The sequence below is a fragment of the Fukomys damarensis genome, unplaced genomic scaffold (assembly GCF_012274545.1).
Source record: "Fukomys damarensis isolate Sample0158 unplaced genomic scaffold, DMR_v1.0_HiC HiC_scaffold_3, whole genome shotgun sequence".
Taxonomy (NCBI): Eukaryota; Metazoa; Chordata; class Mammalia; order Rodentia; family Bathyergidae; genus Fukomys; species Fukomys damarensis.
In genome coordinates this window covers 44,506,349-44,518,438 of record NW_022900915.1, presented here as the reverse complement: position 1 = coordinate 44,518,438, position 12,090 = coordinate 44,506,349, and the positions used below count along the sequence as shown (strand labels likewise).

The 12,090-nt window shown below is 43.2% G+C and overlaps 1 protein-coding gene across 1 annotated transcript in view; it reads right to left on the bottom strand.

Annotated features, from left to right (window-relative positions):
- The window catches only part of LOC104866190 (olfactory receptor 2T27), a 14,026-nt gene extending 2,887 nt beyond the window's left edge, over positions 1–11,139 (bottom strand). Inside the window, exon 1 of the mRNA XM_033766264.1 lies at positions 11,014–11,139. The gene's annotated coding sequence lies outside the window, so the exon portion shown is untranslated. The remainder of the gene's footprint in view (positions 1–11,013) is intronic.
- Between the last annotated feature and the right edge of the window lie 951 nt (positions 11,140–12,090).

Sequence of the window (12,090 nt, the reverse complement as noted above, 5' to 3'; positions counted from 1 at the left end):
CACATTTCAAATACAATAGCTACCACTTGGATACTTTTTAAAGAATGGAGATGGAAAATATATATTTTAAAAAGTTTATCAAAACAAACATAAATCTTGACGTGAAAGCAGAACGCTGGGTGAGAAAGTTAGTGTATCACATAACTTATGATGATGCTTACTCCAAATTCATGCCAAGTCGATAGGAGTTTGGTATTAGTTTATCTCCTCACAGTCTATTTTACAAGAGAAAAGGTGAGGGAAGAAATGAATTTGGTAACACCTGCAATAATTGTTTCAGTTAGAGAATTAAGAAGAAATCTTATCCAAAGACAAAAATCCAACAGATGGATGAGGAATATATCCACAAGGGAGTGTTACCTAACTAAGGATGAGCTTGAGTCATTTGAGGAACAGTGGATGCATCTTGAGACTATAATATCAAGGGCAACCAATCAGACACAGGAGGTTAATGTCTCCTGGTTTCTCTTGTATGAGAAGCCCAAATATAAATAACTTCAAGAGAAAAGGAGGGAGAGATGGTAGGAAACAGGGAGGGACATTTTTTTGAAAAGGGAAAGGGGACCTGGGAAAGTGGGATGGGTAGGGGATCGAAAACAGCCGGAGACTGTGTGTACCAATTCTGCAGAACGAATGCAATTATTATGTATCACAGCTGTGTAGTAATACAAAAAATTTAACAAATCCAATCATTTGTGTCCTAGAAATAAAACTGAGTATTTCAGAGGAGGTTGAGTTCCTGCAGGGAGAATGTTTCCTCAGTAAACGCTGGGCTCCAAGGACTGGACCATCCAGGAATTCCACGAGGCTGTTCTTAAAGGGGACCTGGGAAAGTGGGATGGGTAGGGGATCGAAAACAGCCGGAGACTGTGTGTACCAATTCTGCAGAACGAATGCAATTATTATGTATCACAGCTGTGTAGTAATATAAAAAATTTAACAAATCCAATCATTTGTGTCCTAGAAATAAAACTGTGAGTATTTCAGAGGAGGTTGAGTTCCTGCAGGGAGAATGTTCCCTCAGTAAACACTGGGCTCCAAGGACTGGACCATCCAGGAATTCCACGAGGCTGTTCTGGAAGGAATTGGCAAGTGGTACACAGAGAGGCAGCAAAATGGAAGTAAAATAACAAAAGTTTACTCCATCGATGGGGGTTGATAGAACATAAGCAGTGCCTGGATTGACAACACATTGGGTTACAGCTCCTCCTATCATAAGGTTTCACAGCTTTGACTTCATTTGGGTGGTTCCACTTCATTCTCACAGTTCACATCATGGTCACAGGATAGTTAACTTTAACCCAGACATAATAATTCTTTGCAGTTGTGGAGTTTACCTCTAAGATTCGCCTAGTTACCTACTCTAGCCCTTCGGAAGGGGGTGTTCAGGGTCAGGGGAGCCAATGTTAGCAATGGGTCCTTTCATCCAGACACTCTTACGATCATGTGGCTCCAGTCTCTTTGGAGCTCAAGGTCTTGCTGACCCTGTTATCTTAGGGTCAGATGGATGCCTCATTCAGCAATTAGTGTCTTTGGTGCCTGTTAGTTCTGAGCTATACAAATAAACACTGTTAGAGGCAGCAGAAGCCATTTCACATTGTAACACTTTATAGGTTTTTGATATTTATAGTTTTCCCCATCAGAGCGGCTCGGGGTCATGTCTCTGTGCACCCCAATCACACATTTCTTATTGATTGATCAATGCATAACTTCACCTTGTGTGTGTTTTTACTTAAAGGCACGACATTTAGTATTCACTGGTGATTAATACTGACTAGCATTGAACTTACTGAACCCCCAGCACCCTGAATCGGGCTTCACTGACATGGATATTTTCCCCACATGCTGCGGCACAATTTCCCTGTCTTCGGTAACAACGTGTGGAACTTTGGGACTGTGCTTGGAGGTCATTTTAAACAGCTAACTCAACCACTTCAAAATGCACAAAAGCATGAAAGGCTTTTTACAGAAATACACACCAGCAAATACTTATTTAAGGCATGAGCACTGAAATAGGAAGGCAGGGTATATTATCCTACCACGGCTAGGAGTATGTACATCCAGTAACTGACAATTTCCACAAGGACGGACAAGGGGTTGAAGGAAGGGAAGGGGAAAGAAGAGGAAGCAAGATACATCATGTGAAGGTTCAATTCCCTATGACAAGTGGGATTGTTATGCATCTCTAACTTGTACCAATAAAAATTTTCAGTGCTCTGTGCATACTCAAGAACCAAGTCATGATTTGGGGGCAACATACTTTAGTGAGTAAGCAAATTCACAAGCAAGACATTTTCAAACAATGAGGTAAGCTGCAAAGATTTATCATGCACCTAAGCTGCATCTTTCATTAAGAAATTCTTCTTATTTCACCTGACCTGAATGGGGACTGACCTCATGCACATCACACGTGTGCTTGGGACACACCTGCCCTTGTGCACACACATGCACACCACCCGCTTCGTGCTAAGAACAGCGACATGTCACGTGAGCCACCTCTCGGTATAAAGCATCAGAATGTTCAGTAGCACAGCCATCCCGTGAACCTTCTTCCCTTGGAGCATGAGCACTAACGCATTGCCTATATGGATCATACGTTGCTTTGGGTGCATAACGTGACATTTGGATAAAGTCTCCGCATTCTAACACTGAGAGTTGAATTCGGGTCACTTGGGTGAAAACCAGGCATCCTAACCACTAGGCCATGGAGAAACTTTACATATCATATATTTGGAACTAGAAAGATTATGAAACTGTTAAAAGTGGCTTCGTTCTGAAAAGTCATTGAGCAAAAAGTCCTAAGAATCATCTATGCTGGATCTCCTGCCCTGAAATTTCAAACTTGGAGCTCTACCATCATGAAGGTATGGCATATGGGAGTTACTAAAGCGTCCCACCTCTGCTAAAAATGCGCGAGACACCCTAAGGCTTAAGACACAAGAGGCCGCGGAGGGTGAGGTTTGCCCATCCGCAGCAGTGCGGGGAGGAGCTGCTCTGAAACTCTGCTAGAGACACAGAGCTCGTGTTTCATGCATACATGTTGTCAGCTACATACAATCGTGTCCTGGAGGAAATGTTACAGATCCTACATCCCAGCCTTCAGGGCTTAAAAGTATGAAATATTATATGATTTACATCGTTCCATACTTGTCAGATTCTCAACAATAACCTTATCTTCAGATGAAAGTTACAGCTAAAGCTTTCATGAATTCAGCAGAGAAAGTTGAAAGACGACTGCTTACCCACATGGCATAATAAAACAGTTCCTCTGGCAATAATAACAAGAAATTTTAAATGCACACACCCAGTAGTTTTACGTTTTGTGAATGATAAGAAGTGATCATAATGTATTTTCAAAGGTAAATATATATGAAATTATATAAATAAAATGTACTCATTATGGGAACTGCATAAAAATGGCTAAAAGGTGAGAAAAGCCAAACTATCAAGCTATCTTTACATCTCTAGAGTATGGATTATGTTACTTCCCTTTTTTATAATTACATTTAGGTTCTAAATCTCCTACACTGGTCAATGATTGCTAAAATATAAGGAACCCTTTATATAAGTGGATTAACTATTCTACGCATCCCCCACCACTCCACTGGGTTCCAGCTTCCCTCTTCACCCTCTCAGCAAGAAGACGCAGTAACTGGACCGTGTAGCGTGGTCTGGCATGGGCTGCTGTTTCTCTTTCAATAGACACAGCATCAGGGAAAGTCCTTGCCTGCTAACAGTGCACACTGACTCCTCTGGAGGGTTGCAGGGAGGGCAACTAGAAACGTCCACAGGGCCAGCTCCTGCAACTCACTGAAGACCACAGCGGCTCCTCTGGAACTGGGCCCCGGGAGACACACCCTTCCAGCTTGTCACAGACCACTCGGGAGGGCCAGCTGCTCCCCAGAGACACGGCACACCAGCTAGGGTCGGGTCCTCTGCATCCCTACTGCAGAAAAGTAGCCGGGAGTTTTTCTGGTGCAGAGCAGAGTGCGGTCCTGGTGAGCAGAGAAGACTCCTAAAGACTGTTCTGGAGGTGGAAGTCCTTCCTGAAAGGGCACCTTTCTCCATTTAGCCTGGTAAGAAAGCCATCATTTAATCTGACTCCTGACTTGTGTTGAGTCTGCATGCCCCCTGGAAGAAGGAGTTTTCTCTCTTACACTGCCAGCCTCACTAAGTTAAAGCCCATGACATTCAGGATTTAGCTTTGGAAATAACAGTTTACCTTTACATTTTGGACTGATTTTAAACAGACTGAATGGCTGTTTCTGTCCAGTACAGCCCAGTCTGTGCCTGTGTCCTTTCCTGTAAGGGTACAAAATTGATTTTGGTTAAATGTTTTTGTTTTGTGACTCTGCGGTCTCATGTGTCAGGGAAGGACTCTCAGAGAGACTGGGCCTCTGCTTTTCTCTCTCTGCTCCAGTTCAAAACAGTGGGTTTAGATCTGGGGATTTGGCTCAGTGGTTCTGCTGCCTGCTCCGTAAATACAAAGGCCTGAGTTTGATTCCAGGTACGAAAAACAAAAAAAGTAAGAAAACAGTGGGTTGCCTGAGATGGCCAAGAAACGTGAATCACTGTTGCTGCCATTCTCCTGGATAGCTCTTGCACACTGTGGCTCTTGCCTAGTGTCCTGAGGATTTGCATAAGGGCGCCCGTTATGAATACCAGTTATGGCCCGGGACAGGGCCTCGAGAGTCAGCCCAGACATAACCGGCTCTGTCGGGCTCCATCTCATCCTGGCCCTGGCCCTGTGTGGACTGTTGTTGGCACAGAGCTGAGGGTGTATTTTACTCATTCTACTGCAGAAGTCACCCAAAAAAGTGACTCCTTCCCTTTCCTCTCCTCTCCCCACCTCCTCTCTCAGTTGTAGAAATGACCTGAGTTTATGGTATTTTTTTAATGTCTTTTCTCCCGGCTTCCTGATATCCCTTTGACACTGTGTGAAGCAGATAGACAGCTATCGTTCAGGTGAGTGTGTACATCTTGTTTGTCTCTGCTCTCACCCTTGTAGTTGCTCTGTCTTATCCGACATGCTTCCAGAAGGCCACATATGATGAGTTCACAGCTGAGATGGTACCGGAAGGGGAAGAGGTGAAAGATTTTCCTTTAAGGACTCTGGAATAAGATAAGGGTTCCTCAATTACCACTTCCAATCAATAGCCTGGAGTTTCTAGCAAAGTGACACAGCAGGAAAACGCATTCAATAACTCCAAACTGGAAAGGAGGAAGCTGCATTGTCATTGCTTGAGGAAAATAAGACCTATAGAAAGAATGCCCTCAAGATTTCACCAAAAAATGTTAGAATTGATATATGAATTTAGAAAAGTTGCAGGACACTAAAATCAATGTGCAGAAAACCAGAACTATTCCCTTTACTAACAGTGACCTTACTAGATAAGCTATTGAAAATTAGGAAATAATCAAACAAAAAAAATGACAAGAATTAGTCATTGTAGAAAGAAATTACTTTTGTACAATAACTCTGAGGGTAAATAGTATTAATTCTCCAGTAGAAGATACAGACTAACAGACTGGATTAAGAAACAATACCTAGGGGGCCAGGGATTTAGCTCAGCAGTTCGGTGGCCTGCCTTGCAAGCTCAAGGACCCGAGTTCAATCCCCGGTACCAAAAAAAAAGAAACAATACCCAGAGCCAGGAACTCAGCTCAGTGGTTCCACCACCTGCCTTGAAAACACAAGGTCCTGAGTTCAATACCTGGTACCAAAATGAAAAACAAAAACAAAAAACAATACCTGAATTTTGCTGCTTATGAGAAACACAATTCCCTAGCAACGACAATTTCAGAAATACAATGGACCAGAATCACTGGGATACACGAACTGCAATTCCAAACAGGAAGTTGATAAAGTTTATAGCTATGAGTGCCTACATCAGAAAACTCCCATAGGCCATGTGTGATGGTGCCCACCTGTAATCCCAGCACTTGGGAAGCTGAGGCAAGAGGATTGCCAGGAGGGTAACTTGGGCTACATAGTGAGCTCAAGGCCAGCCTGGACTACATAGCAAAATCCTGTCTCAAACCCCTTCCCCTGCAAAAGAATGTAATAAAGTATCCCAAGACTTAATAATGCAAGAACAAAGCAAAACCAAATCCAACAGAAGGAAAGAAATAATGAAGACCATAATAGAAATTAATGAGATAGAAACTAAAAGAATAATGCACAAGATCAATGAAATAAAGAATAGGTTTGTTGAAAGATAAACAAGAATGACAAATCTTTAGCCAAACTAACCAAAACAAAGAGAAAGAAGACCACATCTACACAAGACATGAAACAGAGAATGTTGAGCAGGTACCACTGAAACCCACAGGATTATGAGGGACTGCTCCAAAAATCTACGTTCTGATAAACTGGGTACTCCTGAAGACCTGGATAAATCTCTACACACATACAATCTACCAAACCTAAATTGAGAGGATATAAAAAAAAAAAACCTAAGCAGACCATTAATAAACAATGAGATTGAAACAATAATAACTCTTCTAATAAAGAAAAGTCTGGGACTAGATAAGTTTACTGTTGAATTTTGCCAGACTTTTAAAGAACAAACACCCAATGTTTCCCTAAATGATTCTGTGAAATATAAAATGGAAAGAATACTTCCAAATTCATAGTAAAAGACCAACATCATCCTGATACCAAACTGGACACAACTACAACAGCAAAAAGAAAACTATAGGCCGGGGATTTAGCTGAGCGGTTTGGTGGCCTGCCTTGCAAGCACAAAGACCCAAGTTCAATCCCCGGTACCAAAAAAAAAGAAAAGGAAACTATAGAGTAATACCTTTAACATAGATGCAAAACTCCTTGGTAAGATATTTTTCAAACTGAATTAAAGAGCGCAAAGTGATCGAATTGGCTTCATTCCATGGATGCAAAGATGTTTTAACATTGGCAAATCAATAAGTATAATACACTACCTAAGCATTTAACAAGATGGAAATTATACGATCAATCATTTAATAGTCACAGAAAATTTTTTGACAAAATTTAGCATCCCTTCATGATAAAAACCCTGAAAAAAACTAGCTATTGAAACATCCCTCCCTAATATAATAAAATCATATATGATAAATCCACAATCTATATTACTCTGAATTGGGGGAAAAACTAAAAATGTGTTCTCTGAAACCAGGAACATTGCAAAAATATCCACTCTTACCATTCTTGTTCAATATAGTTCTTGACATTTTCACTAGAGTACTTAAGTAGGAGAAAGAAATAAAAGGGACAAGGGGGAGGGAATAAAAGTAGGAAATAAATCAAATAATACTTGTTTGCAAACTATATGATTCTGTATTTTCCCGATGGCTAAAGAACTGGAACATTTTTTCATATAATTGCCTATTTGTACTTTTTTTGAGACATATCTGATGAGGCTATTTATTTTTAGTTGTCAATGTTTTTTATTTATTTATATGTCCTGCATATTAATTCCTGTCAGAAGAGTTTCTGGCAAAGATTTCTCCCATTCTGTATGTTGTCTCTTCACTCTGTTGTTTCCTTTGCTTAGCAAAAGAGTTTTAATCTGGTGCAGTGCCATTTATTAATTCTTCCATTATTTTCTGTTTGGTTAAAGTCTTATTCCGTAAGTCTTTGTGTATGCCTGACCTCAAGTGTTTCTCTATATTGCTTTCTAGCATTTTCAATGTTTCGGGTCTTATTCCTATTCTTTTAACCATTGTAAGTTGATTTGTGTAGAGGGTGAGAGACCGGGACCCAGGTTTAACTGCCTGTGTTCTGATCCACTTTCCCCCAGCAGCATTTGTTAAAGAGGCTCTCTGCTTTCCAATATATATTTTTGGCCCCTTTGCAAGAACTGGGTAATGTAAACGCGTGGAGTTCTTTCTGGGCTCTTTGTCCTATCCCATTATCTAACTGTTTATCTTTATGCCAGTGCCGTGTTGTTTTTGTTACTACGAGTTTGAAATGTAATTTGAATTTGGATATTAAGGTGACTTTAGCATTGCTCTTGTTTCTCACAGGCTTGTTTTAGCCCTTCTGGGACTTTTTGTTTCCACATGTATTTTAGGATTGTTTCTTCTAGCTCTGTCAAAACTGCCATTTGTACTTTGATTGGATGACATCAAATCTGTAGATCACTTTCAGGATGTGGTTATTTCAGCATTCTGCCTGTCCGTGAGTGTGTAGTCTTTCCATCATCTGATGTCTTCTCCAGTTTCTTTCTTCAGTGTTCTGTAGACACTGAAGACCTTTCACTGTGAAGGTCTTTTACCTCCTTGGATACTCTTATTCCTAGAGGCTTTAATTTTCTAAACTATTGTGAATGGAGGTTTAAAACTTTATTTCTCAGCAGGCTCATTATTGGTGTTTAGAGAAGCTATGGATATGTGTATGTTGATTTTGAATCTTGCCACTTTGCTGGGTTTGTTCAATAGATTACAAGTCTTTGGGTGGAATTTTTAGGCTATTCTAAGGAAAAGACCATAAAAAAGGAATAATTTAACTTTTAAAATTTCCAATTTTTTTCTTTCTCTTGCCTAATTGTTCTGGCCAAAATTTCAAGTGCTATGTTGAATACTAGTGGTGAAAGTGGAGCTTTATTCCTTATTTTAGAGGAAATGCTTTCAGATTGTCCTCTTCTGTCACTTATGTAGCCTGCGTTATAATGAGGCCAGGCCCTTCTATACCCTTCTGGAGGAAAAAGGAAAAGGAATTGTAGAAGCGATGTAAAATGAGGAAGAAAAAAGTGAGAAGAAAGATGATAAAAGTGAAGGAAATGAGCAAGAAGAGCAGAGGAAAGGTAAAAAATGCAGCTGAAGCAGGGAGACAGGAAAGTAGAACAATCATGCAAATCAAATGTAAGGAAAATCTTGAGAAGAAATAAATACAAAATAAAGAACACCAATACTGGATAATTTTACAGAGGACAAATGGAGCAAACAGATGAGAGGACAACAAAGAGAAAACCAGAAACGACTCCATGGGGATTGGTGGGAAGCTCCTCCTACCTAGAATATGGCGTGGAGAGGCGGCCTGCCCGGTGGGGCGGCCAGGAGACCCTGTTTGCAGTGTCCAGCACACAGCAGAGGGACAGCTTCCTCCCACCCCTCTGTGTGGGCCTCCAGCAGTGTGGCAGGAGCCCAAGGGCCTGCCCAGAGCTCTGCCTGGGCTGGGCTGCTGCACGAGTACAGGGCCAGCTAGCGTCTCCTGGCTCCTGTCAGTGCAGCCGGCAGGGGAAATGCATTCAGAGGGCAGCCAGTGCTTCCCGGTGCCTGTGCCTTGGCGGCTTCTGAGCTGTCCCTGCTGTTCTTGTCCTCAGCCGCTATGAGGAGACAGTGCGCCTTCCAAACGCGTGAAACTTTGGGGCCATTTTAGCTACAAACCATAACATGCATTAAAATTAAATTTAATCCTAAAGCAACATAGACAGCAGGTGAATGACAGGACAGGGGACACGTAAGTAAAGAGGGTAGAAGAAACGGAAATGTGAGGACGCACTCTGCAGCTGAAACTGCACGGAGCAGGCAGATATCACTGATCTGGCTTATACTTTGCCTGTTGAGTGAAACTATAAGTCACTCCAAGGCCTAAGTGTGACTTGCTAACTGACCTCTCGGCTGGCTTATGGAGACAGACTTCCCTGTGCCAACAGGTGTAACGAGGTCTCAGTGACTGAAGAGGCTGTGACGTCTCTACAAGCAAGGAAACCCTGCAATTGAGGACTTGGGGCTCTTGAAGCCGTTCCCCAAGATCGAGCCATAGCTAAAGAAGACGGGACTGGCTTGTCAGCCACAACCTGAGAGATAGCACGGGTACCTTGTAACCTGTGACCCGTCCTTCACAGTTATACAGAGTTACTCCTCTTGTACAGCCGGGCTCATAAGTGCATTCGTTCTGCTACCCCCTGCATCCACCTTCACGCCCCTGCTATGTTGTGTGGTCATGAATACTGACCGGTCCAGAGCCTGTGGTCTCAGCCAGGACAGAGATAAGATCAATTCCTGCCCCCGCCACTGGTAAACTATCATTCATTGTGCTTGGCACATTACTCTTTGATCCCCTTCTGTCCCCTCCCTTCAGCAACTAGGCATCCCCTAGTATTATATTACCAAGCCCACAGACCTCAATTTTACTCTTACAATAGTACTGATGAGTGACGCTGTTTCGCACATCGATTGAAGTCTGCTCCGCTGATTGACTTCTATAACTGCGGAAGACAGCAATATCTCACAAAATGTACTTGAAGATGAAAGAAGGGTGTACATATATCTCCAGAAATTAGTTCATAGAGCAGAGAATGCCGAAGCTAGGCAGTTGCTCTTGTATATGCCACTGATCAGATATTTATAATGGGAAGTTTCGATGTTAGGATTAATATTGGTTAAGATTTTGAGTTTTAAAATCATAGGAAAGATTTTAAAAGACACAGGAAAACTAGAACTGTGGGGAAAGTATCTACTTGCTTCTTTGGCCTTCCTAATTGCATTCTTTTTCAAAGTCCCAGAGAGGCTTTATTAACAGAAAGCTTAGATTCAACCCCATATGAGCGTAGTCAAACCAGGGCTGTCACTGCGCCCGTGTGGTGTGCATATTTAACCTGTCCACACCCACCAGCCCACCGGGCGAGGCTGCAGGACCGTCTTCGGGGAGCTCACCCACAGGCAGAGGGCACTGCGGCGGCAAAGGGCAGGCTGCTCTGGACTTGCTGACCTGCTGCCAAAACTTGCTGTTAGTTCTTGCTATTTCTTTTCCTTTGTCTGGGATCTACTTTCCGGGAGAAAAGAAAGCATGCTCCCTTCTGAAAACTTCATGTAGCATCAACTCCTGCAATGTGTAAAGAAATGGGATTTTCATTTCCTGTATGTATCGACCAAAGAATATTATTTCTTCTCTATTTTTACAAAGATGCATTTGCTTTCCTGAGACTGAAACGCTGCCGAGAGAAAGTCATCTGTGTGTCTTATTTCCCGTGGGGTGCCTCCCGAGGGTGGCCACAACACTCGCGGCAGTGTCGCCGTCACACTTACTGAGTAGGGTTTAAATCCAACCCGCGGGCCATGGAGGGAGGAGGCCGTTTCCCGGAGACCCGAGGCGCTGAACGCTCTGCTGCACAGTGGGGCTCCACTGTCAGGTGAGCCGAGCGATGTTAGGCAGATTCTCCGGTGACCTGAAGTTTTCATCTGTGAGAGGCGAAAAGAAGGTGAGTAAATACCGCACCGGCTCTTGGGGAAGGGGAAAGGCAAAGCACCAGAGCATTTCTGGGCTGACCTCGGCCCGGCGTCACGGTACCAGCAGCACTGGCGATCCCCAAGTTAAACACACTCTAAGCTGTTTCCTCACCTGCGTGTGCACGGTGGCCGTGACGTCCACTGAACCAGGAGCAGCGGGGACGCGCCCGGCACACCTCACCCCGCGCCTCCTCCCGTCTCCCTCTGTTCACCCAGCAAACAGCACCCGGCGCTAACACGCCCGCTCGCTGCGCTTTGTAGGGAAACACACGCTAGGCCAGCCGTCCTGAGCGGGGTGGGAAGCTCCGCGCCTTTGTCAAGGGGAGGAGGGACTGACGGAAGGAGGTCCCCTGCGAGGCAGCTATTCAGGTTTTGAATACATTCACAGGACTGTTCAGAGCACCAGCTTCTCCGGACACGAGATCATTAATGAGCTAGAGGTTAGGAGTACAAAGTATCTGTAATCTCGTAATTTTTCTCTTCAATATCCCAACGTCATAACCACAGCTAGTGTCTTCCCAGAAGGAAGAAATATTAGTTCCTTCCTGTTAGTGAGGGCTATGAAAATTTAAATTCATCATGTCAGAAGAGGAAAAGTGGAAAATGTCAAATCTCTGTAAGAGAAAGTGTGGGAGGAGTTATTTTTGACTCTCGCCAGAAAGATCATATATACTTTCTGGGGCGCTTTACTACTTACTCGATAACTAGTTAAAAATTCTACTTCGAATCACTTATAGTCTCTATAAGTGATCTTTTCCGTGCATAAATGGACAGTGACCTCACTGAGAGCACCCACGTCCACACAGCCTGGGTTCATTTTCAACCCCCAGCACAGGGCCAGTCTGGGAGAGCGAGTGGAGGACAGGGACTGGGCGC